This window comes from Pan paniscus, chromosome X (genome assembly GCF_029289425.2).
Source record: "Pan paniscus chromosome X, NHGRI_mPanPan1-v2.0_pri, whole genome shotgun sequence".
Classification (NCBI taxonomy): domain Eukaryota; kingdom Metazoa; phylum Chordata; class Mammalia; order Primates; family Hominidae; genus Pan; species Pan paniscus.
Window position 1 is genome coordinate 84,698,679 of NC_073272.2, and position 25,457 is coordinate 84,724,135.

General features: G+C 37.3%; 2 protein-coding genes across 9 annotated transcripts in view; one reads left to right on the forward strand and one right to left on the reverse strand.

Moving 5' to 3' along the window:
* Positions 1–22,760, reverse strand: part of SATL1 (spermidine/spermine N1-acetyl transferase like 1) — a 150,238-nt gene extending 127,478 nt beyond the window's left edge. For both annotated transcript variants that reach the window (XR_001337681.3, XM_055106673.1), the window contains exons 1-2: positions 22,622–22,760; positions 3,316–3,437 (exon numbers count right to left, since the gene is read on the reverse strand). The gene's annotated coding sequence lies outside the window, so the exon portion shown is untranslated. The remainder of the gene's footprint in view (positions 1–3,315; positions 3,438–22,621) is intronic.
* Positions 22,408–25,457, forward strand: part of ZNF711 (zinc finger protein 711) — a 29,627-nt gene continuing 26,577 nt past the window's right edge. For 5 of the 7 annotated variants that reach the window (XM_057301160.1, XM_008978151.3, XM_034950299.2 and 2 more), the window contains exons 1-2: positions 22,827–23,205; positions 24,917–25,036. The gene's annotated coding sequence lies outside the window, so the exon portion shown is untranslated. Of the gene's footprint in view, positions 23,206–24,916; positions 25,037–25,457 lie in introns of all 7 variants that reach the window. The other 2 variants (XM_003824437.4, XM_008978150.4) reach the window with 2 other exon arrangements.

A 25,457-nucleotide genomic window follows, 5' to 3' on the forward strand; every position in this document is an offset into this window, starting at 1 on the left:
ATATGTCCCCTCTCCTACCATCATCTCTATTCATTCTGACACTATCATCGTCTGAAATACCACCACCTTTTCCCTGGACAATTGTAACTGACACCCAGTTGGTCCCCCCATATCTTACACTTGCCTCAGTCCAATCCTATTGCCACAGTACAGCTACAGTAATATTTTAATATACATGCCTAGTCTTGTTATATTTCTCCTTAAACCTCTTCAATAGCTTCCAATTACCTTAGAATAAAATTGCAAGTTCTCACCATGGATCACAAGGCACTCTAAGACCCCAAGATATCGGGTCTCTGTCACTCTGTCTTTCTGTCTCTTTCTATCTATATTTACATCCATATCTACATCTATATCATGTATGTGTTTGTGTGTTACTGTGTAATATTCATAAGAATACTTACTATGATGTAAGCACACAATACTTTACATGCAATCTTACGCCATCCTCCCATCACTATGAGGTAGGTACTGTTATTTTTCCCATGTACAAATGAGGAAATCGAGGCTTTAAGTAGTTTAGTAACTTGTGCAAAGCCCCATAATTAGTGTCAGAGCCCAGGATTCAAACACAATCAGCCTGATTCAAAACTCTGTAACTAGGAACAGTATATTTTTTTCCAATTTCTTCACTTACTTCACTTACCACTCTCCATCTTGCTATGTGCTCTAGTCATACTTGACTTTTGGTTTCTCTTTTAGAGCCTTCCTGCATGTCATTTCTCTCTGCCTGGATAACCTGATTATAAATAAGTCTTTGGAATTCAGACACTTCTATGGAAGATGTGGCTATCCCAGAAAAAAACCTCTAAGTTAGGCTGCCCATGAAAGAGTTCCTGGTTGGTTGAAAGTTTTCTGTGAATGTCACATAGTCCAGAATAGAAACAAGCTTCCAGTTGTTGAAAGACTCCTTTATTCATACTGAGAATCATGTAGGGCCAGACCCTGGGTGGTAGGACTTCTGTAGGTGTTTAATACAACACAAGACCAGGCTCTAACTGGCTCCTATCAGTCTAAGCAGGAATAGACATTGAGTGTTCAGAGTTTTAGCCTCTTGATGCTGAGGCTGGCCTAAGAACAGGGTCTGGGTGGTTAGAGATTTTGTCTGTATGCACTGAAAACTTCATAAATTGTCAGAGGCTGCTATTGTAAGTGCTAGAGTCAGAGTAGGAGAAGACCAACGATGGTCAAAGGCATAGTTATATATAGGAGAAAATCTAGCACAGTGGTTAACAGCTTAAACAACTCTGTAGTGAGCCTGCTGCATTGAAATTCCAGATTCCACACTTCCTAGCTGTGGGACATTGGGCAAATGACTTATCCTTTATCTCTGTTTCATCTTCTCTAAAGTGAGAATAACAGTCTGTACTCCATAGGGCTGTTATGAGGATTAAATAAGACATGTAAAACACTTGAGACAGTGCCCAGCAAATAGTGATTAGTCAAGAAATCATAACTATTATCTGCTATAGCCTAGTACAGGAATAAGGCTAAAGTGGACAAAGGTTTCTTCCGTAGGTGCTCTCTGCACTCCAAGGAACAAATCTCATGTTTGAACTTATAGTCTATGTTTGAATATACCTGTCTTACCTGACTTTTCCAAACTTTGCCCAATATATATATATTTGAAATATATATATTTTGAGAAAGAGAGAGAAAGAATTTATTCTTTCCAATCCTGTCTACTCTGATGTATGCCACCTGGACTGCCTGATCTAACCACCTAATTACAATCAGGTCTGTTTGTTGATTCCTACATCTATCTCATAGTGACAAAGGTAATTTTGATTTTAATTGCTTCCTGCTAAGCTCAAAGATGTGTTTGGTTTGCCTTTCTGACACTGCCAAGCAACAATCATAAGTCCTTACATCCTTTGCTTCTTACAAGTAGAGGAGAGTGACAAAAGGTAGTAGCAAAGATAACAATATGCTAAGATGGTAGGTACTCCCATAAATAGGTTCTTCTCCACTAGGAGAGAATCTTTTTACTGAATTCTTAAAAAATGAAATATTCCACTTGGTATTACTCTTCTAACTAGAAGTCTCTAGTAGCTAAGATTATACGTTTATACACAGTAACTTTTCTTTTAGAATGGCCTTGATATAACTACAATGTTATAGTCTTATACACAAAGTTGTTCCAGCTGTTTTCTGAAGGAATATTCATCCCTTCTGAGATTTTTAACAGTTTCAGAGGAATTTTCCCTCTTTCTTCTATGGCTAAGCTTTTATTTTAATAGATGTTTTCAGCATATTGTATATTTAGTTATGACTGGCCTAGTAGTATGTGTCCAAAGTTTGTGCTTTTATATCACCTGGTTGAGATACTGTCACAGTAAGAATGTTTTGTTAGGAATTATCCCATTTCCTTTATCACAAAGTTTTTGCTACTGACACTTGTAATTTAGAGACTTGGTAGCGTTGGGTAAGTGCCTGGCTGCGAATTTCATTAGACTGGAAAAAGGATATGAGTATAGCAGAATGTTTTTTCTCATATGACCTCAAAAAAGATATTAGTTAAGGCCAAGAGAAGACGGAAGATATGATAGAGCCAAGAAGAAAGATGAAGTCAAGTTTTCAGTTTCTGTCTCTAAAGTGAAGGGGTTAGATTAGATGACCTCTTGGTTCCCTTCCAGAAATGATATTGCATCATCCGAATCCTGGATGATGAGCCAAGATAAGAAGCCTAGGTCCAGAAAGTGGGTCAGATCTAGGAGGACAATTAGCAGAGACCAGAAACCCAGGCTTGCTGACTGGGAACAAAAATCCTAGACCAAAGTCAAGGCCACAAAAGGTTGCTATGTAATTATGGGATCCGTGTGATAGGCATAGGGATCAGCAGCAAGAGAGAAGCCTGGTACTGTGCCAAACTCCTTTACAGGCAGGAGCTTTCCACAGGTTTCCTGCCCAGAGTAACTCAGAATAGTTTTCAACATGTGTGCAAGGCTTGAACCTATAGAGACAAAAATAGGAGTGACTGAAGTAATGGACTAGGGGAGCAGGGAAAAAAATACTTCTAGATAATGACCATCAGAGCAATTATTTTTGTCAGGAGTTGAGGAGGAGATCAAAAGGAACACTCCTAGTTCCGATAAGTGGCAAAGGAAGACCTTGAATTCAGATCTGACTCTAATGTCAGTGCTCTTAACTATTGTATTAGTTTCCTGTGGCTGCCATAACAAATTACCACAAATTGGGTTACACAAAACAGCAGCTATTTATTCTCTCACGGTTCTGGAGGCCAGAAGTTTTAAATCAAGGTGTCAGCAGGGTCACGCTCCCTCCAGAGGCTCTAGGGGAAAATCCATTCCTTACCTCTTCCAACTTCTGATGGCTTCGGTATTTCTTGGCTTGTAGCCACACCACTGTGATCTCTGCCTCCCTTTTCACATCATCTTCTCCTCTGTGTGTGTCTATGTCTCCTCTTCTGCCTGTATCTTAACAGATAAGCAAGATCTTTATTTAACTTAATCACATATTTTGTCACATAAGTAATGTTCACAGATCCCAGGAATTAGAGCATGGACATATCTTTTTGAGGACCACCATTCAGCCTACTATTATTCCTATGATAAAATCTTTTTCTATTCAGCTTCTTTCATTCTGAGACATTGACATTTTAGCAGGCACTATTAATTTCATCACAAATATCCCTTTAATCTTTACTAACAGAATTCAAATTTTGTTTGAAATATCTAAGCTTGTTCCTTTTTTACAGCCTCCATTGCCACTAGTTCTGGTCAATGAGATTGAAGGGGAAGTGTGATAGTGAGAGGATTTCAGGAAAGTTTTTGCCTTCCTGATAAGAGGAGATGGACTTACCCTTTAAGTCCCTGGTCCTTCCACTATATTCAGCAATTCCACTCCTGAGTATATATCAAAAAAAAAAAAAGAGGAAAACTTACATTCCCACAAAAACCTGCACTGTATACAAATAGAAGATTTCTTTGTAACAGCCAAAAACTGGAAAGGAGACACTTTTCCTTCAACTAGTGAATGAATAAACAAACCATGAAACATCCATACAATGTAACACTGCTCAACAATAAAAGGAATGAGCTATACATACATACAACAACCTGAATGGATCCCCAAAGATTATGCTAAGTGAAAAAAAGACAATCCCCAAAGGTTCCATACTGTAACTCCATTTTTATAATACTTTGAAATGACTAAATTTTAGACAAAGAGGACAGATTAGTGGTTGTCAGAGATTGAGTTAGGGGGGTGGGAGAAAAGTAGGTGTGGTTACAAAAGGACAACAAAACGGATCCTTGCAGTGATGAAATTGTTCTGTATCTTGACTGTGGTAGTGGATACATGAACTTATACATATAACATTTTATAGAACAAATACACACACACAACTACAGATAAAACTAGGGAAATTGGAATAACATGGGTGAATTGTGTCAATGTCAATCTTACTATAATACTGAATTAAAGTTCTACAAGATGTTCCATTGGGGGAAACCAGGTAAATGGTACATGGAATATTTCTGTATCATGTCTTACAACTGCATGTGAATCCACACTATCCCAGTAAAAATTCAAGAAAAATTAAATGTCAAGATGATGATATATTTATGGAGTACTAAGTAATACAACAGGAGGAAGTCCCTAAATTTTCCTTAAATATGCAAAGGCAGAAAGACTGCATGGAAGAGATACTTAAGCTAAGTCGTGAAGAATGAGTAGAAGCATTCTGGATAGATGGGGGATGGATGGGAGATAAACCAGGAAGAGGGATCAGCAGGCAAAGAGATATCTCTTTTTCTCTGACGTTCTCCTTTAGTGGTAGTCAAAAGAGATTTCTGGCATTCAACCCTATGATACACAGGAATCAAAAAGGAATCCAGAGCCCCTTGTGCTCCAGGAATTAGGAGGGAGCTATCCCCTGTTCCCTGGTCTTGATCTTTTTATTACATGAATGAAGAACTGGCCTCATAGCTTTCTGCATTCCTTGCAGGACCCTCATCTCTCTCTCCCCCAACCCCCACACTCATAGTCTCACAACCATTACCTGCTTTGATATTACTAGAATTATATAATTATGTCCTTTATCTCTGTTTACTTCAGTCAACTAAAGAAGTCCAGAAATCCCAAATCCCTACACTTTATTCCCCATGCAACTCTGCACATTATTTTTTGACCCTATTTCCCACCCTTCCCCATTTCCTGAAACTCTCCTGCAGTGTCTACTAGAACTTACAGTCCATCACCAGAAAAAATATTTATATCCTCAACCTCTTTTCCAAATATTCCTTTCACCTACTTGCTCTAAGAACTCTAGCTTTCCAATGAAGACACTGCTTCCCCTAAAGCCCAAATGGCAACTGCTTTCTTTCCCGTATTCCTCAAATCAATGGTCCTAAAGTTGGGTTAGATGTCCTATTTGCACCTTATTACCACTTCCAGGCCATTATCCTTCTGTCTTCCTTAAACGCCCCCTAGCTTTGAATTTCAAGTCATTCAGTCATTTAGTTGTTCATTCATAAAGCAATCATGTACTGAACACTCTACTATATGCCAGTTATTATTCTAAGGGTTAGGGATACAATGATAAAACTGGACAAAATTCCCTGTCCACATGGAGCTTATATTTTACTGTTCCTTCTTATTGGGTTATGCTACTCATTACTTGAGGAGTTTAGGTTCTGGCCTAGTGACTGTCATAATACTTGGTGATCAATATATATTCATAAATGTTCAGATTTATTGGGTTCTCATTTCCTTGATCTCCTCTCTTCCAGAGAGCTATCCACCACTTTTCCTCAGCCACTCTTATATTCATTCCCTGTCTATAATCTCAATTTTAAACATTCCACTATCTAATCAGCACCTTTCATCTCTCCGGCACACTCCTTTTAGCACCCTGGCTTTTATAATTCTTCAACCTTTATAAGATATGCATTCTTTGGACCCTATCAGCTTTTTACAGTAACTTATCATTCTCATGTCCACTTTCCCCTCTACCTAGTGCAAATTCCATAATCACTCCCTTGTATATGTCCTGAATATTCTTGCCTTTTTCTTGCTTGAGTTCAGCTGCCAAAACCAAAGCCTGCTTAAAGCCAGTCCTTTCCCTACTTTAACCTACCTCCATACAGGTGAAGGTGATTTTTAAAAAGCATACAACCACACTTATTGGTCTTAGTTAAATTCTTGACCACGAACCTCATCTGTGCTCTTATTGCTACCTAGCAATCATACTGAATCTCTCTAGTCCAATCATGTTGCCTCTCATTTAGATGTCTATTTCACACCTTCTCTTCCTAAAATCTCTAATATTTCCTATCTCTCTTCATTCTACCTGATACCCTTACTTACTACTTCACTGAGAAAATTAAAGCAATCCAAACAAAACTTTGAACTGCACAAAAGTATAACTTAAAAGAAGAGAGGAAATGCTTCTCTTTTTACAAGTATTCCTGCTAATTCCAGAAACACCCAATCAATTAATAGATCTAAACAAAAATTATCAATGGCTGCTAACATCCCAACAACGGAAACAACTGGACATTATGTGCCTCTTGATAGAAGTATTCACCATTTATAAAGTATTCTTGCAAACGTTATACCCAGATCTCATCAAACCTCTGAATGAGGAATTACAGAGAACAGAAGAACATGTTGAAAGTCACCAAGGGGATGCAATCGCAAAATACAGACTGTGGGGGACTCTACAGGACAAATGGTTCAGTTTTATCAAGAAATAAACTGGGTAATGTAGATGAAAAGAGCATCTATAGATTAAAAGTGACATAAGAGACACATCAATCAATCACAATACATGGTCTTTATGTGGGCCACAATTCAAACAAACATAAAAAGACAACTGGGGAATTTAGAACATGGTCTGGACATATAATAATATTAAGGAATTATTGTTAATATTTTAGGTATGGTGATGTGGTTATATTTTTTAAAGCACCATCTTTTAGAGGCATATAATAAAATACTTAGAGTTGTAATAATATGATACATGGGATTTACTTCAAAATAATCTGGGGGGGGGAAAGAGTGTAGAGGGGGCTACAGAACAAAATATAGGTCATGAACAGATAATCGTTAAAGTTGGGTGATGAGAGCATGGACGTTCATTAATCTATTAGGTTCATTAATCTATTCTCTACTTTCATAAATTTTTGGAACTTCCATAATGATGAATTTCTTAAAGGAGAGATTTTCTACAAGCATCAGAAGATAACTTCCAGCTGACCTAACTGCAATAATGCACACATATCCTGCCTCTGCTCTTGTCATTATCCATACTCCTAAGTAAGGCAGACTCCTTCATTTGTGTACTAGAACACATACCTTCTCCCTATTCAAAGATGTCATTTCAGTAATTCTTTTCTTACCTGCCCTATTAATTTCCCCTTCTCTACTGGATCAGTTCCAATCAGCATAGAAATGTGCTATAATTTCTCACATTTAAAAAAAAAGTCTATTGATGTCCCTGTAGTCCCCTCTAGCTATTGCCCAATTTCTCTGCCTCCTTTAGAAGAAAATCCCTCAAAGGAGTTTTCTTGATTTCTAGTTTCCAATTCCATTCATCCCATTCTTTATAGAACTCATTACAACTAGGCTTTCACACCTACCACTCCACTGAAATTGCTCTTGTCAAGGTCACCAATGACCTCAATGTTGCAAAATCCAATGGTCAATTCTCAGTCCCCATCTTCTTTGAACTATCAGTACATTCCATGCAACTGGTCACTTCTTTAGGCTTCCAAAACATCATACTCTCCTAGTTTTCCTCCTACCTTGTTGTTCTCTTCTTCTCAGTGTTATTTGCTGGTTTATTCTCATTTTTATGATTTCTAACAATTCTCCAGAGTTCAGTCCTTCTCTTCTAAATATACACTCTTTCTTGATGATCTCCAAATTTTGTATTTCAATCCTGGACTTCTCCCCTGAAATCCAACTCAACTTGAATATTTAACAAACATCGTGAACTTAGATCCACAGCTGAACTCACTAAAAATTTGCTCCACTTTTATAGACTTCCCCATTTCAGATGGCAGCAACTCCATCCTTCCTCTTGCTCAGGCTGAAAACTTTGGAGTCATCTTTGACTTTTCTCTTTATCTCTACTCCACATCCAATCTACCAGTGAAATGCTAAATATAATTTTTTCAAGTCACAATGAAAAGGCACTAAACTGAAACAGGAAAGACACTGGATCATTAATAAACTACTCCCAGCAAAGAGAAGTCCAGGACCAAATGCCTTCACTGGTGAATTCTACCAAACATCTAAAAAAAGAATTAACACCAATCCTTCTCATACTTTCAAAAAACAGAAGAGGAGGAAATACTTCCAAATTCATGTTATGAGGCTAGCATTACCCTGATACCAGAGACATACAAAGATACTCCGAGAAAAGAAAACCGAAGAGCAATTAATCCTTGATTAACAAAGAGGCAAAAATTCTCAACAAAATACTAGCAAACCAAATTCAATAGCATATTAAAAGTATCATACACCACAACTAAGTGGGATTCATCCCTCATATGCAAGGATGGTTAATATATGCAAATCTCTTAATGTAATATAACACATTAACATAAGTATAAAAACCATATTATAATCTCAATAGAAGCAGGAAAAGCATTTGACAGAATTCAACACCCATTCAGAATTTTAAAAAAAGTCTCAACAGATCAGTTATAGAAGAAATTTACCTTGACATAATCTCATATCTAGAAAACTGTAAAGATTCCACAAAACAATTGTTTGAACTAATAAACTGATTCAGTAAAGTTGTGGGATACAGATTTAACATATAAAACTGTTGTGTTTATATACAGTAACAATGAGCTATTAGAAAAGGAAATAATTCCAATTACAATAGCGTCTAAAAGAATAAAATACTTGAATACAAACTTAAAGTAGGTGAAAGACTTCTAAACTGAAAACTTCAAAACACTGATGAAAAAATTAAAGACACAAATACATAGAAAGGCATCCTATGTTCATGAGTTGGAAAACTTAATATTGTTAAAATGTTCATACTACCCAAAGAGATCTATGGATTCAATGCAATCCCTATCAAAATCCCAATGACATATTTTACACAAATAAAAAATACAATCCTAAATTCATATGGAACCACAAAAAGAACCCAAAAAGCCAAAGCAATCTTGAGAAACAACAAAGCTGGAGGCATCACATTTCCTGATTTCAATATATATTACAAAGCTATAGTAATAAAAACAATATGCACTGGCATAAAATCAGACATATAGACCAATGGAACAGAATAGATATCGTAGAAATAAAACCATGCATATACAACCAATTGATCTTCAATAAGGATGCCAAGAATACACAATGAGAACATGATAATCTCTTCAAGAAGAAGTGTTGGGAAAACTAGATATACACATGCAAAATAATGAAATTGGTCATTTCTTTATTTTATGTCATACACAAAAATCAACTATAAATGAATTAAAGATTTAAACATAAGACCTAAAACTGTAAAATGCCTATGAGAAAAGCTTTATGATATTTGTCTTGGCATTTATTTCTTGGATATGAGACAAAAAGCAGAAGCAACAACAAAAACCAAGATAGACAAGTGGGACTACATCAAACTAAAAAGCTTCTACACAGCAAAGGAAACAGTCCACAGAGTGAAATGACAAACTATGGAATGAGAGAAAATATTTCTAAATCTGATAAGGGTTTAATATCCAAAATACATAACAAACTCTTACAAATAAAAAGCAAACAAAACAAAGCAAAAGAACCAAATAACCCAATTAAAAAATAGGCAAAAGAGTTGAATAGGCATTTCTCCACAGAGGACATACATATGGCCAATAAATATATGAAATGATGCTCAATATCCTTAGTTATCAGGAAATGCATATCAAAACCACAGTAAGAAGTAACATCACATCTGTTAGAATGGCTATTATTAAAAAATAAAAACACAACAAATGTTGGCAAGTCTTGTACATTGCTGGTGGGAATGTATATTAGTATGGCCATTATGGAAAAAGTATGGAAGTTCCTTTAAAAACTAAAAATAGAGCTACCATATGATGCAGCAACCCCACTTCTGGGTATATATCCAAAAGAATTGAAATAAGGATCTCAAAGAGATACCTGCACTCCCATGTTCACTGAAACATTATTCATAGTAGCCAAGAGATGGAAACAAGCTAAATTTATACCCACAAATGAACGGATAAAGGAAATGTGGTATATGCATACAAAAGAATACTATTCAACCTTGAATATAAAGGACATCCTGCCACTTGGATTAATATGGATGAAGCTGGAGGACATTATGCTAAAAGGAATAAACTAGTCACAGAAGGATAAATTTTGCATGATTCCACTTAAAGGCAGTATCTAAAATACTCAAACTCAGTGGGAGGTGGAATAAGATGGCCAAATAGAAGATTCCAGTAATCATCCTCTCTGTGGGAACACCAAATTGAACAACTATCCACACAAAAAACTACCTTCATTAGAACCAAAAAATCAGGTAAGGGATCACAGTACTAGATTTAACTTCATATCACTGAAAGAGGCACTGAAGAAGGTAGGAAAAGCAGTCTTCAATTCCCAATGCCACCACTCCTCCATGCCAGGGCAGTGGCAGAGTGGTGCAAAGAGAGAACTTGTGTGCTTGGGGGAGGCAGAGTGCAAGGACTGTGAGACTTTGCATTAGAACTCAGTGCTCTCCTGCCACAGTGAAAAGCGACATCGGGCAGAACTCAGCTGGTGCCCACAGAGGGAATATTTAGACCAGCTCTAGCCAGAAGGCCATCCCAGTACTTGGAACCTGGGTTACAGAAAGCCTTGCCACTGTGGGCTAAAGTGCTCTGGGGATCTAAATAAACTTGAAAGGCAGTCTAGGTCATAAGGACTGCAATTCCTATGCAAGTACTCCTGCTGTGCTGGGCTCAGAGTTAGTGGACTTGGGGGACATGCAACCTAATGAGACAGTAGCTGGGGCAGCCAAGGGAGTGCTTGCACCCCCACTCCCTCAACTCTAGGCACACAGCTCACAGCTCTGAAAGAAACTCCTTTCTTCTGCTTGAAGAGAGGAGAGGAAGAGTAAAGAAGACGTTGTCTTGCAACTTGGATACCAGCTCACCCACATTAGGAGAGAGCACTGAGCCAAGTTGTGAGGCCCCATTACAAGCCCTGGCTCCCAGACAAAAATCTAGACACAACCTGGGCCAGAACAGAACCCACAAGCTTAAAGGGAAGAACCCAGTCCTGGCAAGATGAATCATCTGCTGAATAAACAGCGCTTGGGTCCTGAATGGTGCCCAGGCAACACTCAGTGTGGGTTTTGGGTGATACTCAGAGATGTGCTGGCTTAAGGTGGCGAGTGCTGGCTTAATCCAGCACATTCCCAGCTGGTGTGGCTATGGAGAGAGATTTGTTTTGTTTGAGAAAAGAAGAGGAATGTGTAAAGGGGACTTTGCCTCGCAGCATGGCTACCAGTTCAGCCACAGTGAACAAGAGCACCAAGTAAGCTCTTGGGATCCCTGAATCCAGGCCTTGGCTCTTGGATGTCATTTCTAGACTTATATTGGGCTAGAGAAAAGCCCACTATCCTGTAGGGAGAGTCCCAGGCCTGGCAGCATTCACCACAACAGGCTGAATAGCCCTTGGGCCTTGAGCGAACATTGGTGGTGTCTAGGCAGTACTCGCCATGGCTCTGGGATGTTGGTGGCCACAGGAAGCAACTCCTTTGCTTGTGAAAAGAAAAGGGAAAAGTGTATATGACTTTGACTTGTGGCTTGGGTCCCAGCTCAGCCACACTAGAATAGAGCACCAGGTACATTTCTAAGGTTTCTAACTCCAGGGCCTGGCTCCTGGATGACATCTCTGGACCTGCCTGTGGACAGGGGAAACTTGCCATCCTGAAGGGAAAAACACAAACCTGGCTGGCTTCACAACATCCAGATTGTAGAGCCGTAGGGCCTTGAGTAAATATAGGCAGTAATCAGGTAGTGGTTACCGCAGGCCTTAAGTGAGACCCCCTTAACCTATTGGCTTTAGGTTTGATCCAGCACAGTGTCAGTGGTGGTGGCCACAGGGTTGCTTGTGTCAGCCTTCCCTCAGCTCCAGGCAGCTCAGCACAGAGAGACAGATTCCATTTATTTGGGAGAAAGTAAGGGAAGAGAAAAAGAGTCTCTGCTGGTAATCCAGAGAATTCTTCCAGATCTTAACCAAGACAACCAAGTCAGTAGAACCACAGTGTTAGTGGTCTTGGGGTGTCTCCTAATGAAGATATGGCTGCAGTGAACAAAAACTTAGAACACTGAAGTCCCTTCAAATACCCGGAAAGCCTTCCCAAGAAGAAAGCCTCCAAACAAGCCCAGACTGTGAACATTACAAGAAATACTTAACTCTTCAGTGTCCACACACCAACGAACATTCACAAACATCCACCCAGGAAAACATGACCTCACCAAACAAACTAAATAAGGCACGAGTGACCAATTCCTGAGTGACAGAGGTATGTGACCTTTCAGACAGATAATTCAAAATAGCTGTGTTGAGGAAACCCAAAGAAATTCAAGATAACACAAAGAAGGAATTCGGAATCCTATCAGATAAATTTAACAAAGAGGTTGAAATAATTAAAAAGAACGAAGCAGAAGCTCTGGAATCCAAAAATGTGATGGACATACAGAAGAATGCATCAGTCTCTTAACTGCATAATTGATCAAACAGAAAAAAGAATTATTGAGCTTTGAGATAGATTATTTGAAAATACACGGTGAGAAGAGACAAAAACAAAAAGAATAAAATGAATAAAACATGCATACAAGATCTAGAAAATAGCCTCAATAAGGGCAAATCTAAGAATTATTGGTCTTAAAGAGGAGGCAGAAAGATAGAGATCAGGATAGACAGCTTGTTCAAAGGGATAATAACAGAGAATGTCCCAAACCTAGAGAAAGATGGCAATATTCAAGTACGAGGAGGTTATAAAACACCAAGCAAATGTAACCTAAATGAGACTACCTTAAGATATCTAATAATCAAATTTCCAAAGGTCACAGATAAAGAAAGGATACTAAACACAGCAAGATAAAAGAAATGAACATGCAAAAACACTCCAATACATCTGTGAGAAGACTTTTCAGTGGAAACTTTACAGGCCAGCAGAGAGTGGCATGACATATTTAAAGTGCTGAAGGAAAAAAAAAAAAACTTTTACCCTGGAATAGCATACCCAGTGATATTATACTTTGAACATGAAAGAAAAATAAAGACTTTCCAGACCAACAAAAGCTGAGGGATTTCAGCAATGCCAGGTCTGTCCTACAGGAAATGCTAAAAGGAGTTCATCAGTCTGAAAGAAAAGAGTGTTAATGAGTAATAAGAAATCACCTGAAGGTACAAAATTCACTGGTAGTGGTAAATACACAGAAAAGCAAAGAATATCATAGCACTGTAATTATGAATGTGTAAACTACTCATATCTTAAATAGAAAGACTAAAAGATAAATTGATCAAAAATAATAACTACAACTTTTCAACACATAAGACAGTACATTAGGACATAAATAGAAATGACAAAAAGTTAAAATGGGGACACAAAGCTAAAGTGTAGTTTTCATTAGTTTTCTTTTTTGCTTATTAGTTTGTTTACGCAATTAGTATTAGGCTGCCTTCAGTTTAAAGTAATGGATTACAAGATATTCTTTGTAAGCCTCATGTTAACCTCAAATCAAAAAACATACTACAGATTTACAAAAAATAAAAAGCAAGAAACTAAATCATGCTACCACAGGAAATCACTTCCACTACAAGGAATACAGGAAGGGAGGAAAGAAGGACGAGAAGACCACAAAACAACCAGAAAACAAAAAACAAAATGGCAGGAGTAAATCCTTACATATCAATAATGACACTGAATGTAAATGGACTTAACTCTCTAATCAAAAGACATAGAATGGCTGAATGGTTTTAAAAAAACAATAACAAGACCCAACAATCTGCTGCTTATAAGAATCAAACTTCACCCATAAAGACACACATAGACTGAAAATAAAGGGATGAAAAAATATGTTCCATGCAAATAGAAACCGAAAAAGAGCAAGAGTAAGTATACTTATTTGAGACAAAATAGATTTTAAGACAAAAACTATAAAAAGAAACAAAGAACGTTTCTTAATGATAAAAGTGTCAATTCAGAAAGAGGTTATAACAATTATATGTGCAACCAACACTAGAGCACCCAGATACATAAAGCAAATATTATTATTGCTAAGAGAGAGATACACCCCAATAAAATAATAGATGGAGACCTCCCATTTTAGCATGAGACAGATCATCCGTACAAAAAATCAACAAAGAAACATTGTACTTAATCTGCACTATAGACCAAATGAACCTAATAGATATTTACAGAACACTTAATCCAAAAGCTACAGAAGACACATTCTTCTCCTTAGCACATGAATTATTCTCCAAGATAGGACAATATAAGTCTTAAGAAATTCAAAAAAAAATTATATCAAGTATCTTTTCTGACCACAATAGAATAAAACTAGAAATTAATTACAAAAAGAATTTTGGAAACTATACAAACACACAGAAATGAAACAACATGCTTCTGAATGATCAGTGGGGCAACAAAGAAATGAAGAAGGAAACTGAAAAATTTATTGAAACAAATGAAAATGGAAACACGATATACCAAAATCTGTGAGATATAGCCAAAGCAGTACTAAAAGGAAATTGTATAGCTATAAGCACCTACATCAAAAAAGTAGAAAAACTTTAAATAAACAACCTAATGATGCATCTTAAAGAACTACTAAAGCAAAAACAAACCAAACCTGAAAATAGTAGAAAAAATAATAATAAAGATCAGAGCAGAAATAAGTGAAATTTAAACAAAAATGCAATAAAAAGATTGATGAAATAAAAAGTTGGTTTTTAAAACAGATTTTCAAAATAGACCAACTTTTAGCCAGAATAATCAAGATAAAAAGAGAGAAGACACAAGTAAATAAAATTATAGAGATGAAAAAGAAGACATTACTACTAATTCCACAGAAATTAAAATAATCATTAGAGACTACTATGGGCAACCATATACCAATAAACTGGAAAACCTAGAAGAAATTGATAAATTCCTACACATGTACAACCTACGAAGATTGAACCATGAAGAAATTCAAAAGCTGAACAAACCAATAACAAGTAACGAGACTCAAGCTGTAATAAAGTCTCCAGTAACAAAAATCCTGGGACCCGATGGCTTCACTGCTGAACTTTACCAAACATTTAAAGAATTAATACCAATCCTATTCAAGCTATTCTGAAAAATAGAGGAAGAGGAGGGAATGAATACTTCTGAACTCATTCTATGAAACCAGTATTACCATGATGCAAAAACCAAAGACATATCAAAAAAGTAAGGGTACAAGTTAATAAGTTAATATTCCTAATGAAAATTGATGCAAAAATCCTCAAAATTCTAGTAAACTGAATTCAACAACACATTAAAAATATTATTCTTCATGAACCAAGTGAGGTTATCCCAGAATGTAATTATGGTTCAACATATAAAAATCAATCGATGTGATACATCATACTAACAGAATGTAGGACAAAAAACATATGATCATTTCAATTGATGCTGAACAGGCATTTGATAAAGTTCAACAATCCTTCATGATAAAAACCCTCAAAAAACTGGTAATAGAAGGAATGTGCCACAACACAGTAAAAGTCACACATGACAGACTCACAGCTAGTATCATAATGAATGGGGAAATACTGAAAGCCTTTCCTTTAAGATATGGAACATGACAAGGATGCCCACTTTCATGAGTATCATTCAACATAGTACTGGAAGTCCTACTTAGACCAATCAGACAAAATAAATAAAGGGCATCTGAATTTAAAAGGAAGAAGTCAAATTATCCTTGTTTGCAGATGCTATGATCTTATATTTGGAAAACTTTAAGAACTGGTAAACAAATTCAGTAACATTACGGGATACGAAATCAGTAGCATTTCTATATGCCAACAGTGAACAATCTGAAAAAGAAATTTTTAAAAATCCCGTTTAAAATATCCACACATAAAATTAAGTACCTAGGAATTAATGAACTAAATTAAAGGTCTCTATAATTAAAACTATAAAACACTGATGAAATAGATTGAATAGGACAAAACAATGAAAAGATAATCCATGCTTGTTAGGATTGCTACAAGCAGCAATCCTAAAATTTATACAGAACCACAAAAGATGCAGAATAGCTAAAGCCATCTTAAGCAAAAAGAACAAAACTGGAGGAATCACATTACCTGACTTCAAATTATACTACAGAGCTACAGTAAACAAAGCACCATGGTCTTGGCATTAAAATAGACACATAAATTAATGGAACAGAATAGAGAACCAATTCTGAATGAATATCCAGAAACAAATCCACACACCTACACTGAATTCATTTTCAACAAAGGTGCCAAGAACATACACTGGAGTAAAGACAGTCTCTTCAATAAATGGTGCTGGGAAAACTGGATTTGTATATGCAGAAAATGAAACTAGATCCCTATTCCTCACCATATACAAAAAGCAAATCCAAATAGATTAAGTACTCAAATATAAGACTTTAAGCTAATAAACTACTAATAGAAAACATTGGGGGAAACTCTCCAGTACATTTATCTGGGCAAAGATTTCTTAAGTAATACCCCAGAAGCACAGGACCAAAGAAAAAATGGACAAATAGGATCATATCAAGTTAAACAGCTTATGCACAGCAAAGGAAATAATCAACAAAGTGTACAGACAATTCACAAAATGGGAGAATATATTTGCAAACTACCCATCTGACAAGGGATTAATAACCAGAATATATACAGAGCTCAAACAATAGGAAAAAAATCTAGTAATTCAATTTAAAAATGGGTCAAATATCTGAGTAGACATTTCTCAATAGAAGGCATACAAATTGCAAACAGGTGTATAAAAACATGCTCAACATAATTGATAATCAGAGAAATGCAAATCAAAACTATAATGAGGTATTATCTCACCCCAGAAAAAATGGATTTTATCCAAAAGACAGGCAATAACAAATGCTGGTGAGTATGTGGAGGAAACAGAACTCTTGTACACTGTTGGTGGGAATGTAAATTAGTACAACCACTATAAAGAACACTTTGGAGGTTCCTCAAAAAACTAAAAGTAGAGCTACCATATAATCTAGCAATCTCACTGCTATATATATACCCCAAAGAAAGGAATTCAGTATATTGAAGAGGTATCTGCATTCCCATGTTTGCTGCAGTACTGCTCACAATAGCCAAGATTTGGAAGCAACCTAAGTGTCCATCAACAAATGAATAGATAAAGAAAATGTGGTACATATACACAATGGAGTACTACTCAGCCATAGCAAATAATGGCATCCTGTCATTTGCAACAACATGGATGGAACTGGAGGTCATTATGTTAAGTGAAATAAGCCAGGCACAGAAACAAACTTTCCATGCTCTCACTTATTTGTTGGAGCTAAAAATTAAAACAATTGAACTCATGAAAATAGAGACCAGAATGATGGTTACTAGAGTCTGGGACAGGTAGTGGGAGGTTGGGGGAAATGGGGATAGTGAATGGGTACAAAAAATACAGTTCAATAGAATGAAAAAGAGCTGGTGTCTGGTAGCACAGCAGTGTGACTACAGTCAACAATAACTTATTGCACATTTAGAAATAACTAAAAGAATATAATTGGAGTGTCACACAAAGAAATGATAAATGCTTGAGATGAGAGATACTCCATTTTCCCTGAGATGTGTTTATTACACATTGTATGCCTGTATTAAACTATCTCCTGTATCCCACAAATATATACATCTACTATGTACCCATAAATATTAAATACAAAAAAATACAATAAAATTGTCAAACTCATAGAATGAAAGAGTAAAGTGGTGATTCTTAGGGGCTGGGGGACTGGGAAATGTGCAGTTGTTTTTAATTTGTATAAAGTTTCAGTACTCAAGATGATTAATATCTACAAATATGCTGTACAATATTGTCCCTTTAGTTAACAATACTGCATTGTACAACTAAATATTTGTTGAAAGGGTTGATCTCATGTTAAGTGTTCTTACCACGATTAATAAAATAAAATAAAATGAAATAAAATAAAATAAGCTGAGTGAACCCTAAAGAGGATAAACACAAAAAAGTCCAAGCCCAGACATATTATATTCAAACTGCTTATAACTAAATACAGAGAAAAATTTGAAACTGCAATTTTAAAAATGCCATTTACAATAGCTCCTAAAACTGAAAATGTTTGGTACAAACCTAACAAAGCATGCACAGAATGTATATACTGAAAATGACAAAACACTGATGAAACAAATCCAAGAAGACCTAAACAAATGTACATACTGTGTTCATGAATAGAAGAATCATTATAGTAATGATGTCAATTCTCCCTCAAAGAGATCTATAGATTAACACAATATCAACCAAAATCCCAGCAGAAATTTGTATATAGACATGCTAATATTCAAATTTACATGTAAAGACACAAGAACTAGAATAGCTCATTACATTTTGACAAAGAAAAACAAAGAGGAATCACACTACTTAATTTTAGAAGTTACTATAAATAAAGCTAAAGTAATCAAGTCACAGCAGTGTTTGTAAAGGGATAGATACACAAGTCCACAAGTCAATGGAACCTAAAAAATAGGACAGATATGCACCTACATGAATATGGCCATTTGATATTTTTACAAAGATACACAGGCAATTCAGTGGAGAAAAGGTTGTCTTTTGAACAAATATTGCTGGAACCTTTGAAAATGAACCTTAACCTGAATTTCACACCTTATATAAAGACCAACTCAAAATAATTAATATATGTAAATGCAAAAACTAAAATGTTAAACTTTTAGGGGAAAAAAAACCTTAAAACTGACACCAAAGCACAACACATGCAAGAAAAAAAAAATGACAAATTTGACTTCATCAAATTTGAAAACATTTTTTCTGCCCAAGGCACTGTAAAGTGAATGAAAAGACCCAGTAATGATGTACAGAAAATATTTTCAAATCACGTATCTGATAAAGGACTAGTATCCAGAAAATGTCTTTTTTTTAAACTCTGAAAACTCAATAGTAAGGAAACAACCACATTAAAAGATGGGCAAAGAACTTAAACGGACGCTTCATCAGAGAAGTTACGGCAAATAAGGACACAAACAGGTGTTAATTATTAGCTATTAGACAAATTATTAGCTGTCAGACAATGAGATATCACTATACAACTATCTGATCAGCTGAAATAAAGAATAATGACAATACCAAATGTTGTCAATGATAAAATTATTACAGGGTTCAGGTGATGACGGCCTGAACTCCTTAATAAACTTTTTCATCTCATATTTCACCCACTGATGATCCTTGCCTGGATCTGTTACATCATTGGAGGTTGTAAAATAGTGATTTTCTACATTTATTTCTGGATTTTTTCCTACATTTACTAACTGTATTTCTTGCAAAAAGAACTTTCTCTTATCAAACTAGGGCTTTCTTGTTGTTATGAAAGTTTGTACAAAAAAAGCAGAATAAAATACTGATTTTTTTTTTCTTTTGACTGCTAATTGTCAGAATAAGGAGTCGATGTTCTATTTACCTTAAATGGTATTCAATGAGGTTTCATTCTTTGGGAGTAGGGGGATCCCTCTCTATCGGTATCATTAATCAACTCATGAATTTTTATATAGTCAATGTGTTTTCATCATTCAAAGTTACTATTATTGTTTGACGCTCCTATGTACTTTTTTTTTTTTTGTATTTTTAATAGACACGGGGTTTCACCGTGTTAGCCAGGATGGTCTCGATCTCCTGACCTCGTGATCCGCCCGCCTCGGCCTCCCAAAGTGCTGGGATTACAGGCGTGAGCCACCGCACCTGGCCTCCTGTGTACTTTTGACATTAGACTTTGATGGTACCCCTGCTCTCTGACACAATATGTCACAATCCCATCTTATTTGTTTTTTTTATCTCAAACTTGGAATTAGCTATTCCCCCCAAGGAGTCCTGGTACCTTTTACGTGGGATAGTATTTACAGACTTTTTGAGTGTCATTTTGTATTTTTTATTAGACTATTTTAAAGGAAAAATTGTACTCCCAATGTTCATTTAAATTATGGTAGTTTTATTATAATGTTACTTAAATATGAACAACAGTAGAGCCATATATATATGAATGCTTTATTTGGGTACACATGGACATAAAGATGGATACAGACACTGAGGACTACTGGAGAGGAGAGAGAAGGAGGGCGGGCAAGTGCTAAAAAACTACCTGTTGGGTACTATGTTCACTACCTGAGTGATGGGATCATTCATACACCAAACTTCAGCATCACTCAATATACCCAGTTAACAAGCCTCCACATGTATCTCCTGAATGTAAAACAAAAGTTGAAATTTTAAAATAAAATAGAAAAAAATGAATGCTTTGCGCTTATGATGCCTATATAATTATAAATACAATACTATTTTCCAAAATAGCATAAACAGCCAGCTCTAACAGTTTTTTTTCCCATTTATTAGTCAGTTTCTTCCTTTAAATAAGTATTGGCCAAATATCTAAAGGACATATGTTGAATGGTCTCCCCATTGTTCCATAGCCAGGATTACCAAAACTCTCTTTTTGTACTTGTCTGGGTGTTATCCTAGACTTCTAGTGGAAACTGATAGCAATGTTTAAGCAGGGGAGTAAGATAATCAGTTTTGTTTGTTTTGTTATGCAAGTGAATTCAGTGATGATGTAGACTCTACACTGTAAAAGATAACAAGTGGAGCAGAGAAATAAGTCAGAAGACTATTACTACTGTCCCATTGGTGAGGGCCTCAACTGAAGTGAAAATGGAATGGGGAGAATCGATTTGATATATTTTTCTGATTTTGTCATTTTTGATTTGGGAATTTGGTGAGTAAATGGACACAGAGGAACTAGTTAGCAAGGGGTTGCAATAATCCAGTTAAGAAGGCATGTGAACCTGAACAAGGTAATGATGTTAGGTAAAAGGGGGATTAATTCCACGGATATTAAAGAGGAAGAATTCTCAGGATATTTTCATTGACTAGATGTTTGGAGAAAGAGGGAAGGGCAAGGATGGCCTTCAGGTTTTAAAAATTATCTCCCACAGTGTACCATTCACAAAGGTGATTGATGTAAAAACCCCACATCTTTCTCAGCTTTCTTCTTTGAGTGTCCTGTTGGAATTGCCATGGGACAAGACCATAAGTAGTATTTGCCAGGCTATCCAACATAGAAAAATGTCATGTATGAGGACACACTCATAAAAATATCTTTCTTCTTCTACAATGGAAAATAAAAGCTTAAGTAAATGAAACCTACAGAGGTGGGCAAACTATGGCCCACAAGCCAAATCTGGACTGCTGCCTGTTATTCTATGGCCTATGACTAAGAGTGATTTTTACATTTTTAATTGTTGAAAAAATTCAAAGAAGAATAATTTTTCACTGCGCATTAAGATGAAATAAAATTCAAATGTCAGCGTTCATAAATAAAGTTCTACTGGAACACAGCCATGCTCACTTATCTCTCCCTGGAACTCAAAAGTAAGGCAAACAAATATTTTACCATCATTACACATGCACATACACACACACATCACATGCGCGCACACGAGCATGCTCCTTCTCTGTGCCCACTGTGTACGGGCTTTGCAGAAATTGCATTTCTTGCAGAGAAACTTTGAACCTCACAATGGAAGGTAATTTACCAATCTCTTATCTATCTATTTATCATACTTCACGTTTTAGTAATAACTGAATTTCACCGTTTTCAAGCTTGGAAATTATATCTCCTCATTCTGCTGAACGTGTCTATGGCCACTTTGGGGCTACAATGGCAGAGCAGAGTAGTTGTGACAGAGACGCTATAGCCCTCAAAAAATATTTTACTTACTACTATTTATTTACAAAAATAAAATATTTACTATCCGGCCCTTTATAGGGAAAGTGTGCCGACTCCTGGTCTACTATGAGCCAGGTACTGTGCTAGGACTTTCACATCTTCTATAATTCTATCAAAAACTTTAGTGGTATATTAGGTTATAGAGACCTGAAGAATGTATCTAGAATCTAGAATAATAACATGCTTTATTTGTAAATATTCAAATGATTTGCAAAGATAAAGAGTTACTTTCTTTAGGATCCTATCCTTTCCCTGCTTAAACACTGTTATTGATTCCAAATGCTTATAGAATTAAAGCTAAAATAGGCAAAACATAAGACCCTTTGCTTACGCAATCTAGTCCCCACCTACCTTTCATCACATCTCATCACTCTTTTCCCCATCCCTCACCCAATGAATTTCTCACTGTCCTCCCACTTTTTGCAGACAGAAGCTGAAAGTGACACATTCATGAGATATTTAGTGTCCACTTCATTGAGGTCCCTTGTTCACCTTTTCCTTTCTATACCTTTCTTCACTCTCCTTCACTTTCTTCATCGAATTGTCTACCATTACAAAATAGAAAAGAAATGAAGGGAGGGAGGAAGGGAAACTGCAACACACACAGGTTTTATTGGGGTGAGGCATACCTCTTATCACTCTGGTCAGTCTAATTTGTCAAATCCTCGAGGGTAGGGCCGATACATTTTTTTTTTAACGTCGTCCAACATCTATTAGAGGTTCAGTCATTGATTATCCCCCTCCCTTTCTTCGTTTCCCTTGGGAAACCTGGAAAACAGAAAATCTTCCCACAGAAACTCCTCAGGGGCGCGCCGAGATCTGGGCTTGCGCACTTGGACATGGCCGGCGCTCAGCCCCCGCCGCAAGCCGGCGGGGTCTCGCACTAACCTAGCGCGGGCGCTCGATCTCCCGCGCGCGCGCGCGTGCGCGAGACCCCCCTTTGGCCCCCTACCCTGCAGCACGGGTAGCGTGACGTAATGCAACCTCAGCATGTCAGCAGCAATATAAAGGAGAACGAGGCGGCGCGCCTCCCAGACGCAGAGTAGATTGTGATTGGCTCGGGCTGCGGAACCTCGGAAACCCGAATGTGAGGACCTTAAGGGATCCACAGCTGCCGCCCCCCGCAGCCATCCAGAGCGCGGTCACAGTCCGACTGGCGGCACGGAGGCGGCGGCGGCGGCAGCGGCAGCGGCAGCTGTAGCTGCAGCAGCAGGTAAGGAGACTCCTGACGAGAAACTAGAGGGACGTGGATCCACCGCGTTCAGTGTTTCTTGTCTGAGGGGAGGAGAGGCTCACACCCAGCGTGTAGCGTAGGGCGAAGGGAACAATGGAAGTGGCGTCCAGTCCCTGAGCTTTCCTCCCGCCTCGGGCGGAGTTTTCCTCTTCAGCCGCAGCCGGGGGCTGGAGGAATTGAGGGAAGTAAGGGTTTTCCCCCTTAGCCAACCTCCTCTTTCCCTAGGCCAGAGCCCCAGGGAGCTAGAGCCGTCGTTGAGACCGTCGGTGGTTTAGGGTGACGTGAAAATGGCGGAAAACAAAACGGTGAAGTGAAGAATGCAGCGTCCCCCTGGCAGTTTCTCTCAGCTATCCCTCCACCCCATATTCTTTTCACTGGCGCCCCAGTCGCCTCGCCCCCGCCCCCTGACCGAGCTAATAGTAACCTTTGGAATGCGCGAGGGATGGCGGCGTGTGCGAGGAAGTGGCACCGAATTGGCATTTTAGGGGATTGGGAGCCGTCAGAGCCTGGGAGTTGGGGGGAGGGGGGGGGCGTGTGCAACAACTGTCGCCTACACTAAAACACCACCATTTTGGTTCCCAACCGTCTCCCACGTAGCGGGGCAGAGGAAGCTGGAGGAGGCTGAGGGGCTGGGCAGCACGGCGTGGGTAGCAGCGGTGGCGACCGCTGCACCAAGTGAGAGGAGGGAGGAGGGGAAAGGGTATTCTTGTCTCATCGGTCTCTTCCTTTCTGCTGCGAAGGTTCTCTTGTTTGGTTTAAGATCTAGTCAGATGGGTAATACCTCAGAGGGCACGTGTGTGCATTCTGCTCGAAATGATTGAAACTTGGCATGGTCGTGGGAAAAGGAGACTTATGCGGGAAGAGGGCTGCGTCCAAAGCTGCAATACTGCTACTTGCCAGGGCTCCTTTGTCTCCCATCTCTGCAAATACTACTTTCGCATTCTCTTGTTCTGCCGCCTTACCATTTCTCATCTATCCGTCACCCTATTGACATCACTAAGAAGCTAGGTCCTGAATGAGCTATGTTAGAAGAGACAGATTTTCTTTTTGTGATTTCTACTCCCCATGCATTAATGGAAAGATGTTTACTTGAGACGTACTTGGTAGGTTATCTCCATGCAATAAGGATGTGAGATACACTTAGAGAAGACCAAGAAGCCTAGCTATCTCTAATGGTTATTAAATACTTAACACACTGCTGTTTTCATACCTCATTTATTATTGATTTTATTGAAACTTCCTATGTGGGGAAAGATACTCCGGTTTATTTATTTGGTATTCACACAGTGTAATACTTTTATAATAGTTGCACTATGTGTTGTAATTTTTACACTTCATTGAGTGCTAGTGCAGACTTTTCAGTATGGATTTGGCAAGGATAAAGCTTGCCCTTGATTCTCTTTCACTTTCTAAAATAAGGTGTTGTTTGTGATTTTTAAGATGTGCTTTAGAGAAGATTTTGGTTTAATCAAGTGGTAGCATTCTAAGTATAATAACGTTGCTAACGTAGTGAGTAGTTGTTTTTGTTGGAATCCGTTGGGTTGATTTTAACATTACTACAGATTTGAGCATATGAACCCTTCCCAGCCTCACTATGCAAGTTCAGGTGTAAAGAAAAATATTAAGTTGTGTAAGAAACTTAGTTTAAAATATTTTAAAGTATCTGATTTTGAATGTATTTTTATAATAGGTAAAGAGAGCGTTTTCCCAAAGAAAATAACACAGCACAGAAGGAAAAATAAAAAGAAATTGCTGCAGATTTTACTTTATGTGAGAAAATCTACAATTTCTTCGAGACACTCATATAAAGGTGATTAACAAATTACTTATTGTTTTATCTTATTTAACAGTTAAATAAAATTAAGTTTTTAAAAACATTTTCAGACATTTGTAGTTGTTCTATTAGTTATGTGGTAAAGAAAGTAATTACTCTAATTAAAATCCAAATAGTACACTGTTTTAAATGTTAAGAACATGTCCCTTTCAGATTTATTTTGTTAACACACAGGTAGTTTATTGTGAACTCTCTTGGCCTTGGACCTCATTTTGCATAATAGCAAAGCAGAAAACAATGGCATTTGAAAAAAGATACACAACTAAGAATTTCTAAAATTGTGAAGTTTGCTCATACATAAAGTAATTCTGTCTGAATCGTTTGTTATATAGAAATGTCACCTACTTCTGTAACATATTTATGTATATACCTGAAATAGTGATAGGGGTTCCTCTGA